This window comes from Tauraco erythrolophus, chromosome 4 (genome assembly GCF_009769465.1).
Source record: "Tauraco erythrolophus isolate bTauEry1 chromosome 4, bTauEry1.pri, whole genome shotgun sequence".
NCBI classification, from domain to species: Eukaryota; Metazoa; Chordata; class Aves; order Musophagiformes; family Musophagidae; genus Tauraco; species Tauraco erythrolophus.
The window spans coordinates 41,973,642-41,986,239 of NC_141468.1; the positions used below are offsets into that span (position 1 = coordinate 41,973,642).

Sequence of the window (12,598 nt, forward strand, 5' to 3'; positions counted from 1 at the left end):
CCTGCTCGCCCCCACACCCCCGTCTAACCCGGCCCGGCCTGGCGTACCCCGGCTGCGCGCCGCCCGCGCCCAGCCGGCCTCTACCCTCACAAAATGGGGGCCCGGCCGGCTGCCGTCGTCCCAGGTCCCTGGCCAGCAAGGCCTCTGTCAGCGCCGGCGCCTCTGGCCGCCCCAGGCCCGCGGCGAGCGGCTCGACCCAGCAGCCCCGCGGCCTACGTGCCCCGCCGCGGGCCCGGCGACGTGCGCGGCCCCAAGCGCTGGGCCGCGTCTCCCGCGGGAGGCGGAGGGAGCGCAGCCGAGCGCCTCGCTGCTCCTTCCTCCTCCTCCCCCTCCCCGTCCCCCTCAGCCACCTCCGCGCCGCTCCCCGCGGAGCCGCTCCTCTCCGCGTAGCGCCGGACCGGGCCGTGAGGCAGCGCCTGCCCCCGCCCCTCAGCGCCGGCGGCCGGGCCGAGCGGCGGCGGGGTCACGGCGGCGGCCGGGTCAGAGGGTAAAGGTTGCTCCCCCAGCATCCTTCGAGCTGGCTACCCAGCCATCTTGGATCCGCGGGACAAGAAAATTCATGCGGTGAGTCCGGCCCCGGCCGCCCCCTCCCCGGTCCCCGTCGCCGTCCCGGGCCCCGCCGCCGTCCCGGCCGCGGGCCGATGAGGGAGGGCCGGGCGGCGGCGCGGCCCGCGGCGGGGCCCTGCGGGCCTGAGGCCGTCCCGCCGGGTTTCCGTTTGCTTTTGTCTCCGAGGGGGAGCGGGGGGGACGCGCGGCGCCCGAGCCAGGAGCGCAGCCGCAGGCCCGACCCGGCCCGTCGCCCTCCGCCCTCCTCCGCGGCCGCGGGCGGCAGCGGCCGCCGGGCGCCGCTCCAGTGCCGGCCGAGGCCGAGGCCGCGGCCCAGCGGTGCCTGGGCCCCGCATCCTCCGCCGCCGCCGCTGGCAGGTCGTCCCGCGGCCCGCTCGGCCTGCCCGGGACGGCTTCTTCCCGCCGCCGCCTCGCCGCCCGCCCTAGCCTGGCCCTGGCCTAGCGGCGGCCGCCTCCGCCACCCCGCCATCACCGAGCGCCTCTCCGCGCTGCGGCGGGGGTGCGCGGCCGCCCGGTCCCCGCCCGCCGCCTCCCTCCGGGCCCAGTGCCGGGGCGGCGAAACCTGCCACCGACAGCCGGGGCTGCCACCGGCCCCGCTCCCGGTCGGCGCCGGGCTGCGAGCCCCGCCGGAGTGGCCTTGCGGCCTGCTCCGCCGGCCCCCAGGAAGGCCCGGGGTGAAGAAAGGGGGTGAGATAGGGGTACTGCTGGCTGGTTTTCTTTCGGAAAAAAAATATTTTTCTTTCGCCTGCGCCTTTTCCACTCTTCTCCTGGCGGCGGTTAAGGTGGTGCGTAAACAGGTCCCGGTGTTCCTCCGGACGTGTTTGTAAAACAAACTTGAAACGGACCGAGCCGCTTTCCCGAGCGCTACCCCGGGAGGAAGGAGCCGGCCTTCCCCTGCCCGCCGGGGCGGCGGTTTGAAGCTTTGGCGTGAGCCTCACCCGGGGGAGAGCGTGCAGGTGTGGCGTGGGGGGGAAGGTGGGACAGGGTGGCAGGTTAGGGGCGAGAGGGGGACACTGGAGTGGTGGGGAAGGGTACGACGGACAGTGTTTACACTGTAGTTAGTGTACGTGTGCCTCTGACAGGAGCAAGGATTTGCTTACAGGTATGGTAGGTTTAGCATTTCTGGTTTGGGGTGGGTTTTTTTTGTGAAGTTACAGGTAACTTTGTTTTGGAGGTTTTGTAATACGAGAAAATGAAAACACGCCTGTGTTAGATGTGGATCAGCAGATAGATCCACATCTAACACAGGCGTGTTTTCATTTCTGTGGTAAGTCTGCTTCATCAGGGAAAAACTTATTTCCAACTCTGCGCTATTTTATCCCCGGGGGCAGATAAGAACTTTTGCGTCTCCTTCTTTTATATGTGTGTGTGTGTGCGTGTGACCCAAGTGTGTGAAGGAGACATTCCTGTGTGCCTGCACGGCAGTAACATCTGGTGCTGGTGACTGCCTGCTAGTCTTAACTCTTCAGCTGGGGGAAGGGAGTTTTAAGATGATCAAACCTGCTGTCACATTGGTTAGTGGAAACCTTTGTGTTTCTGGGAACTTGGATGTGTTTCAAACCGTTAAAACTTGTAAAGACCTGCAAGAGCAAAATAATTGTTTAGGTTTATATTGCAAAGGCATCTTTGCTTGAACCTGGAAGAATTGTTGTGTGTGCATTGATGTAGCTGGAGTTCTCTTATGGTGGCATGTTAATAGAACATAACTCACAAGATCCGGTTTTATGATCTGGAAGACTACGTATGTGTCCAATGCCTTTATTTATTTATTTATCAACTTCCACTGTTGTTTATGTTGAGAATTCAGCTGGCGTGGTAAACTTCAAGGTGTCGACTGGGTCTGATTTTAGGAAGGGATTTGAATACTTGCTATCATGAGCTGACTGACTTGACTTGCAAGTGTGTTTCCGTTTCACTTTCAGGAAGCTGTTGATAAAGCTAAGAGTGTAGTAGTAGATAAGCCTTGTCTACACGTCTCTCCTAGAAACTTAATATTGCTGTCAAAGTAGTCATTGTTATTGTAACCCATTTGTGTGTCAATCAACAAATGAAAGCAAAAGGCCTCTGCTAAAAACTGGGGAAAAAAAAAAAATCCTTGGAATTTATAAAAAAAAGTTATTTGAATTCTCTTAAAAGAATCTAATTTTAAAGAATTGGTATTCAGTGGAAAAAAACAGGACAGTTAACATGTCCTGAAGTTCGATGCTAAAAACTGGTCCCATACTGTTTGCACTGCTTGCGCCTGACAGTCTTGGTCTCTACCTCAGCCTCTTCATATGAAAGTTGAGGGAGCCCGGAGGGGTATGGTAGCTCTCGGAAAGTATTGCTGCTGTATTCACTATGCTTCTAAATGTATTTCTGTATCGATAGAGTTTAGCTTGAAAATTAGAAACGTTACTGCATTTTTAGCCTCTGCTATAGTTTTTTTAAAAATTTTACTTACTTTTGTGTTGGTGCAAGCGTGTCTGTTGTGTAGTAATTGCAAAGTTGTAACCTCATTATAGCTTTAAAGCAGTCAGGTATCATAACTTTGTTTATTCAAAAATACCTTGCACCTCCTTGTTGTTATTGACTTAAGTGAATAGCACTTAAAAATACACCATAGCTGAATTAGGGTAGGGGTTTCTTGTACCTGGCTTTCTGACTTAATCTGGAAACTTAAGAGAAACATTGAATTGCTTGTTTTGTTAAGAGGTAGTACAGAAAGTGCACCTAAGCTTCCAAATATTGAATTTTGTTCTGAAGTAAGTTGGTCCTTGTGTTTAACTTTTTAAAATTATGTCTTCCCTTAAAGCTGTAATGTGCTTGAGTACAGATTTTTTAAAAGGCACCTTAAAAAATGTATTCTTAAAAAAAAAAAAATTAAATTCTTGGCAGAATACTTGCCATATTTGTTGTGTGTTTTTGTAAATGTTAGCTTAGATAGAAAGCTCTGTGCCAGTTTGTATAGAAGTGTAGTACCATAGTAAGTCAAAACAGTATTTTTTTTTTGCCATAGACTTAAATGATTGCTCTCTAAGTGAGACAGTCTTTATATATTTTTTTTATATAGTTATTATTGATACAGTGTATACATGAATTACAGTGCTTGTCAAAAGCTAGGAAGTTCAAGTTGGGTAAACTTTGCTTCATCTGGGCTTTTGAGGAAAAATAAGTAAAAAATTGTACGTAGACATTCTTCTGCACAACAGAGATCTGCTAATATTTTTGGCTGAAGTTTTTCCTGATGTCTCAGATACACTGTACTGAGCAATTCAAAACAACCTGTTTCAGTTGTATTTCCTGGGTAGGGTTGGCCTTTTTTTTTAATTTCCAAATGTGCTTTAGCATATATGTTCTGTGTTTATGTGTGTTGCATTGGTCTCCTGACCCAGGTTCCTGTAAAAACATATGAACAACTGAAAGTTTGTGGGTAGCCTCATTGACTTAAAAGCACCTACTCTCATGTTGACAGTTCACTTTGTGCATGAGAGTTTTCAGGATGGATGCTGTATGTTGACAGCTAAGTATGCTTTTATTGAGCGTTGTAACAGCATAGGAAGAGTTGTATCAAATGAAATTATTGCACAGTAGGATGTTTAAAATTGTCCTTATGGAATTATTTTGTTGTTAAAGGTGTTTGTATGCCAAACATGGTCTGTGCTAATCAGTAAGGGATTTCTACATAGGTTTTAAAATCTTGTTGTCTTTTTATCAGCAAAAATAAAAAAAAATCCATAAAAATTTTGGATTGCTCTTAATTTATATTTTATCTTTCATTTATAATACTCTACTGAAAATTGAATATTTTTATTGTGATAATGTGTACTACCTCAGTTTTTCGTCTGTTTGTGTAACAGGCCCCAAATCAAGGTGTTAAATGATCCTTGCACAAAGAGGTTACTGTGCCCCTCCGATTTGTCTTGAGATAGCATTGGTTATCAGTAGTGTTACAGGAAAATGTGCATTATTTTTACCCCTTGACTTGCTTGCTCTGCCATCTGACCACTCTTTGCACTGCTAATGTGTTTAATTTCACAACTCTACATTTCCTAGGAGGATTCTTCTCAGATTAAGCTAGTAGGTTAAAACTTGATTATAACTGAGACTTTTTTCAGACACATTCTTCTCTTGTTGAATAGCAATGCAGGAGTTGTTGATCAGAAATTCATTAATAAGTAAACCATTGTTTCCTCCTGTTTTCTTTTTTTTTTTTTTTTTTTTTTTTTTTTTTTTGTATTTTGAAGTGTCGTCTTGTACCCCATGTTGGTCGTGATTCTTTTTGGCTGCAGTGAGTAGTTTTAACGCATGAGTTTTATGAAGCGTTTTCAAAGTTCTGCCTTTAAATTTTCTGTGCATTTGAGGTCAGTGATGGATGAATGTAGTTGGCTGAGGTCAAGTTATTTGTAAAAAGATACAGTTTATTTAAAATAAAAATAGTATAAAACGCTGATGTTATTTGTGCAAAGTAAAATGAAAACTCCTGCTTTGTGTTACTCTCACTTGAGCAGACAGTAATCCAGTGGACTGAGCATAAGCATAAGAGTTGGGGCATGTTTTCTGTGTTTCTCAGTTACCTACTAGTGTGATGGGTAACTCTGGATAAGTCATTTAACCAATTTATAGCCGAGTTCTAGTCTGTAGTAAGAAGACAATGCTTTCCTGTGTTTAACTTGCATGGTGCAAGGCTTCTGTGGAAATAGATGCCAGTAGAAGTTAACATACATAGTTAGGGAAAACGATGTTAAAAACACCAAAATGGTCCTATACTAAATTCAGTAGGTGGCAGTTGTCTTGTTCGTCCTTACGTGTTTCAGAATTTTATGTCCACAACATTTTCATTACAATCTAAATATGTGTGTATTTGAAAACAATAGCAAGGAGTTTCCAGGCACCAAAAAGAAGTAGTATGAGTAATTACATTAAAACAACCACAACAATTTTAAATTACGAACAGTTAATGTTTAGATTTGTAGGCAACTTCTTGGCAAACAAGTTTTTCTAAGGCTGTCTTCATAACGCAGACAATGTAATATCGTGCATTATCCTTTCTGTCTAAGAATTGTAGGAAGATGCCCGTCTTAGTGCAAAGTAAGTAACTAACGCTTGTGTCAGTGGGCTGACACATACAGTTTGTATGGCTGCGTGAGTTTTTTCTTCCAGCTTCACTGGAATAGTATTTTTCCCCTTCCAGCCTACTAAAACCTTGCATTGTTTGAGGTAGGCTGATAATTCTTTGTAACTATTTTTAATGCATTTTTTGGTTCTAATTGTGAAAACCGTTCTTTGCGAAGGAAGTGTTGCCAGAGAATTACAATGATGGAGAAAAGGTCAGCCAACCTTCCTTCTGTTGCTCTACTGTGAAGGGGACTTGTTCAGGTATATGCTCGGAGTCTTTCACCATTCAGTAGTAATGCAATTTGTGAGAAATTACTGTTGCATATAAATATATTGAAAAGAAGGTATAAAGTAAGAAAATAGCTGTGAAACAGATATTTTACGTAATGACTAAGTAGGCTAAAAAAATGTACAGGAGAAGGTCTTACCTCTTCTTGAGTGTACCATGCCTTGTGGTAGGAGAAATGGAAATCTGAAAGGTTTTCAGAAAGAAACCTAAGCTGTACACTGTCAACTTTTGAAAGACTGAAGAGATGATGAGCAATTCTGAATTGTAATATTGTGTCTATTTGTAAAAGCATTTGCAGTACAAAAAAAGTCATTTTATATGAGATATTTGATTAATTTGTTGCAGTGTTGGTACTGTTCTTAATACTTTGCTGTGTGGTGTACCTTTTTCAACATGCAAAAAGCATCATCATAAAGTAGAAATGTAACTTATGTTGAAATGTTAATTTGTTGGCTTATTTACTGATGTGGACGCACTTTTCTAATAAGTTGATTCTTCAATGTCAAAATGATTAAGATCAGCATTATACATGAGAATAAGTCAGTATCTCTTTTTATTCCATGGCAGAAATTGAAGTAAATTCAGGTTCCTGTGCTGTTGCCATATGGAGTTGTTTAATTTTTTTTTCAGGCAACTTTTTGGCACTTTTGGGATGATATGTTTTGGGCAATAAATACATGACTTGTTTTCCCCCTAATTCATGGAAGTTCAATTATAGAAGAATGTGTATGTTGTGGGACGTCTGTGATGAAACAGGAAGTATTCCAAATTTCTTGAAAGGATAAAATGTAGTTTTCAAGAGATTGATGCTCTTCTGAGCTTTCCTTATATCAAGTAGGTGTGTATTGGGACTACCAGCGATATATGCTTACTGGCAAGTAGTATTTTCATAACAGTTTAATTAGGAAACGCAAACTGTTGATATTGGCTGTGATCCTAATATTGTATTTTTCTCCAAAAGACACATAACTTTAGTTTAAATGACTTTTTTTTTTTTTTAAAAAAAACCCAAGCATCTGGCAGTTCTTTTAGCTTCCTAACTGTAGATTCAATTTTGGGCCTTCCTTTCTAAAATACACTACCAGACTGAATTCATTTTTATAGCAACAGCTCAACAAGTCTTGAAAACTGGAATGACCAAGTATAGGTCTGCTTGGCAACCAGGAGTGACTCGCTGAGAGCAAGCTGTCTTTAATTGCCCCTTAGCTGCAGCACATATGTATTCCAGTGTACAGCTACTGGACTTTTCTGTACTAGTGAATACCTGCATCTGCAGAGTCCATCTTTTAAAACAAAAAACATTTTGAGAGGTGTATTTCAGAACTCAGTAGACTAAGCATAGTCTACAGGCTATGCTGTTAACGTACTTAGTGAAGAGCCTGAAGAGGGATAGTGTAGGCTGCAAATTAATAAACACTGGTAGTAAAATCTGTTGGTAGTAGGATGCACTTAATGGATTGTTTTATGTCTGTGTCTGCAAGAAGTAGGGGAAGCAATATTGATAAATTCAGGTTGGGTCGTTTTGAAGAGCAGTGTCATGCATGACCACAAAGTTAGCTGTAGTTTTTTTTAAAAGCAGTAAAAATGAGAGGAACAGTGAAGATCAGAGATGGTGAGGGAACAACAAAATTTAATCTAGGCAAATGCATGCTGGGTTTGTTCTGCAATATGTAGTACTGTTTAAAGAAAGCAAACACCTAGGAAGGTTTGATTGTTTTTCTCAGATGTGATTCATGAAATTATTTTGTTTGTCTCTTCCCCTGCAGTGAGTGTATATGTGTGTAGGTATATATATACAGATTTAAAATATGTCAAGTATATATAGGTAACCCAGCTTTTGAGTTAACTCAAAAGTTAAGCATTTAACTTAATTTATACTTAGAAATATATTTATATATGGAAACTTAAATCAGAAAGAGAAATTAAGACTCAAATTATGGTCCTACAAACCTCATAAAATTGTGTCTAGGTAGAGGAAGGAAGTCCAAATTAGTGCACGCTCTCGGAAAAAGAGATAGTCAGACCTGATCTCCTATGTATGCTGCAGGGCAGCAGCTGGTCAGGCAGCCTGTGAGCACATGCAGACTTCCAGAGTGTCTGCACCACGACTCTCTTTTGCCTGGAGCAGGAGGGAGAGAGACATGAAGAGATGTGGAAAAGAGGGAAGTTGAGGGTCATCATGGTGTGGGAGAAATATTAAGAAACAAAGGAACAAATCTGTAAGAAGCTAGTTTTTATTAGTTCTGCTGCTCATAGAAAAGAATATTTATGATTAGTAGTGTGTTTGGTTTCTTTGATTTCTTTTTTAATGAACCCAAATTTTCTGGGTCTCAGGTGGTTCAGTATTTCTGGGATTGGCAGGAGAGGACTCTAATCTGAATCGAATCTAATGTTCTGCTCCAACTGAGCAATTGCTCTTTGTGCACATTGATGTAACTGTCCATGGCTCTGCAACAGATTCCAGTGCAGTACTTAATTTTGTAATGTGCTTCTAAAAATAAGTGCATAGTCTTATGTAACACTTCTTGTATTGTTCGCACCTAGAGGCTCCATCCCCACTGGTATGAAGCGGAACACATCCTACATAATTTTTGATTGTGGGTATTTACATCTGAAGTGTTTTCCCTGTTGGTGTCTGTGGCCAAACAGTAACTTCGCTTGTGTTTTAGGAATATCAGATATCTTATTTGCACAGTTAGGTGTGTTACTCCTCTGCATTTGCAGAGTTTTACAGTATTATTTTGGCACGTCTGAGGGAAACAACGGTTTGAGAAGTACTATTCAGTACAGTAGACATTGATTTCTCTAATTTAAAGAAGCCCAGTGGATTCCTGCTCACAGGTATGTGCACTTTCATAGAGACCTCTCACATAATCCAGCTCTGCACTGTAGCTGTAAGAGTTCTGAAAGTCTGTGGATGTTGCAGACATGAAAAGGAGATGTTAATTGCATTAATGCAGCTTTGTGGGCAAACTTGAAATATGCTTGAAAATAAACTTTATTTTTTTGTTATTTTAGGTGGCATTTATGATCAAATTATGCTATTCTCTTAGCTGTTGTACACCTCTTGCTGTAGTCTTAGTAGCGTTTTGATCTCTTTAATTTTACTTTTCTCATGCTTTTTGAATTCAGACTGCAAATAACATTGTAAATTAAATGATAGAATGCATCGTGTCTTGCTGATAGGATGACACCTGTGCAGAACAAACTTGTCATATGTAAATAATTTAAGGGACAGAAATTGGATTTATCAAGAATTATAGCTTTATTAGAGAGTAACTTGGTTCTCACTTTTCACCACTTCTTGAAGTAGGTGCTGTATTTTTACGTTAAAAGCACAGCTGAAATTTCAGAATAGAGGATTGAAAATTGAGAGTCTCAAAATCTGAGGCCAAAACAGAGACATCCATTGTTTGTACTATTACTGTCCTTATAAAAGTTAATTTTTGATAGTATTTTTTATTGCTATCTCAAGTGCTTCGTTTTACAAGGTCCTTCACTTTCCCTGAGAGATCCTGCAGTTCAGTGAAGAGTGAATTCAAAGGGATCTAGGGTGTGAAGGAAAAGATACTTGTAAAATTAAATAAACAGGTGGTCTCTTCGTTATGTTGCAGGTTTAAGAATGAACGAGATTTTGTAGATTCTTTTAATGATTGTTTTATCCGAACAATTCAAATGACTTAATTTCCTAGCAGTGTCTAGGACAGGTATCTAGAACTTTGGGGCCAGGGAAGTACTGTCAGCCCTCAGACTTCCTAGTCAACCATGGAGGTTGTCCTGAAAGACTGAAACATTTGTAAAGCTTAGTATTTATGACACCAGTAGCCCACGCTTCAGTATGAGGGTTCCGCTTGGCAAAGTATGGATTACTGTTGTCTTTGCTGAGGCCAAGCAGCACATATGCACATTCAGATAGGTAGATACATGCCATTTTTACATGGATAAGTTTTGTTTCTAAGCTGGACTCGGGCTGTTCAGTGGGGGAGTGGGCAAAGACAGGAGGTGACAGCCTGCCGTGAGGCCTGTCATCCTCTGCCTTCTCCCTTTAGCCGTGGCTCTTAGGAAACCCTCTTGGCCCAGCTTGCGTATTGGGGGGTAAGAACCACAAAACGCTGCTCTGCCCTTCCTGGAGGTCTGTGGGCACCATTCCCTTATCCTGGTGATGGGGAGGCAATCCCACCTGTTCTTGGGGAACCGATGCCTATGAGGGGAAGGAGCAGGATGTCTAACACGAAATTCTTGCTCAGCTTTGCCTTTTGAATAGCAAAGTTTTGTGTTTTTTCTCAGTCCTAGGCTCTCCAAAGAGCCCTGGGACACAGCTAGAGCCCTGTGGCTCTGGGGAAGCAAGGACTCTGGTCTGATGACACTGAGGGACTCCTGAGTGCCGTGTTGTCTGTGTAGAAAGCCCAGGGCTGTGCCCTGCCATGGTGGAGCTGGCTTGTGCCTCTGGCAGGCAAGGCAAGGAGCAGGAGGGCGAGGGCGGGGGAAGCGCCCCGGAGGGCAGAGCCTGTGCAGCCCAGGCCATGTTGTTCGTGCCCACTGGGTCAGCCCGGGCCTGGGCCCTCCATTAATTCTGCGTGAGTAGAGGAGAAATGCAGTGTTTTTCTGGAAAACACATTCCTCTGTTCTGTTCAGTATCGTTGCCACTTTTTCTAGAGTAGTAGTCCAGGGAGCCAAACACAAGAGTAACGCATCGGTTGTGCATTTTGGCATTTATGTGCCCAGTCTTTTTCTAAGAGTGTATACCAGAGTTTCCTCACCACAGCTGTCTGTCGTCTGTCTGTCCACCCACAAGAGAAAACTGGTAATGTCGGGGAGGCCCTGGCGGTGGTTGGCATTTTATTACAGGGTCTTCTTGGCCTGGATTGAGCAGGGCTGTGTCAGGAAACTGTTGGTATCACTAGGTTCACGAGGGATTGTTAGGAGAGCAGAGTTTTGTGAAAAGAATTTCCTGTTTATTTTTGTGTAAAGAGTCAGTACGTGCTTTTTAGTTTAAACACTGAACTGTCCTGTTAATATAATTTAATTTTGTGAAGTTAGTGTGTTTATCCTACACTCCCGCTATAACTTGATATTTATGAAAAGTTTTAGATATTTGTCGAAGATGGTGTAACTGCCCTTCCCGCTCTAATCAAGTAGAACTTTGAAATTTTATGCCAGGTTTATTCAATGTCTGCATTTTTGACTTGCAACATGTAGAATGAATGCATAGTCTTTTCATTGACTAACGCAGGGTCAGAATGAGCTCACATCCCTCTAATGTTGCCCTTACCATGGCACTGTATAAAACTGTGTGGGTATGTTTTGATCCTTCTGAGGTATGGATATTTTGATTGTGAACATGTTTTTGGTGAAAACTCTTAGTCACTAATAATTGTAGTGACACTTTAAAATATCTATTACTGTTTTTACTGGAAAGGAAAAAAGTGTATAAAACCGCAAGAGAACGACAGATTTTACATAGAAGGTAAGCTTCTGAAATTGTTATGCATGAAAAGCATTTAAAATAACCCAGTTGTCAGTGTTAAACTCTAATACTGAAACAGGAGGGGAAAAAAAAAAGTGAAAAGGGTCTTGCCTAATCAGGTGCTCTCATGGTTGTGTCAAACCTGGAAGGCATACTAGGTTTTGCATTGGTTAACAAAAGAAAGTTCCCTTTGGTGGTGTGTTTCTTCTGAATGCAGCTACCATGGTTCTGCCCACATTATCGCTTTTTCTTTTCTCTTTTTTCTCTCCTATGTAGAACCACTCAATATTTTCCTCTCAGAGGTGACAGTCCAGCAGTGTCAGGGTAAGGGTGCTGTCTTGGAACAAGATGGACAGTTGCTGATAGAGGGGGTTTGATTTGGGTTCCACAGCAAGGTCTCGCCATTCACCGGAAACTTCACCAGGTCTTGCTCCTGTCAGCAGTCTGACCTCTGTGGACACTGTAAAACTGGCAAAATAAAATCAGCAAAAAAATCAGAATTACAAATGGCTAGATTACTAATGGAAATATGTCCCTTGAGTAAGAATGAGACTCCTAGTGATACCTCGTAATTGTACATCTGTTATGAGGAACTAATTTAAATTTAGGGTTTATGTATGAGGTAATAGTGATAAAAATCTATGCAGTGCTGCTGAGGTGGTCATATCCCTCACATATTCATTTTGTAATATTTCCTTTATACTTTTTGTAATAGCAAATATGCTTTGAAATTTTAGCTATTAAAAGTTTGAATCTTTTTCACTTAGTGAGAGATGCTTTGAATTGCATTACTGTATAAATCTGGAGAGGAGCAGCTATGTTTCATCAAGTGATGAAGGCGTTTCTAGTGTTAGTACAGGCACATGATGCAGTGAACTTAATTTTTATCTGAAAGCAGGTTTTTAGATAAACACAGAACACTTCAGCCAGCCTTTTTTGTCTCCTGTGCTCCCAGAATGCCTCTTTTTCCTACCTTATGTATTCTACTGTTCATATTTTTTTTTTGTCCTTGTGCTTTTCTTACTGTTTCATCCATTCTTTTCATTCTGTTTCTTTACTTCCCTTTGCTTCCCTGATAATTTAAGGTTGAAAAGTGAAGTTTTGGATTACCTCATTGCTTTTCCTGATGCTTTGTATTGCCATGTCATAAACTTGTCTTGTTTTCAGTTCATAAACTG

General features: G+C 42.7%; 1 protein-coding gene across 2 annotated transcripts in view; it reads left to right on the forward strand.

Annotated features, from left to right (window-relative positions):
* Positions 1 to 461: 461 nt before the first annotated feature.
* CNOT2 (CCR4-NOT transcription complex subunit 2) overlaps positions 462 to 12,598 on the forward strand; it is a 93,623-nt gene continuing 81,486 nt past the window's right edge. For both annotated transcript variants that reach the window (XM_086610866.1, XM_086610867.1), the window contains exon 1: positions 462 to 564. The gene's annotated coding sequence lies outside the window, so the exon portion shown is untranslated. The remainder of the gene's footprint in view (positions 565 to 12,598) is intronic.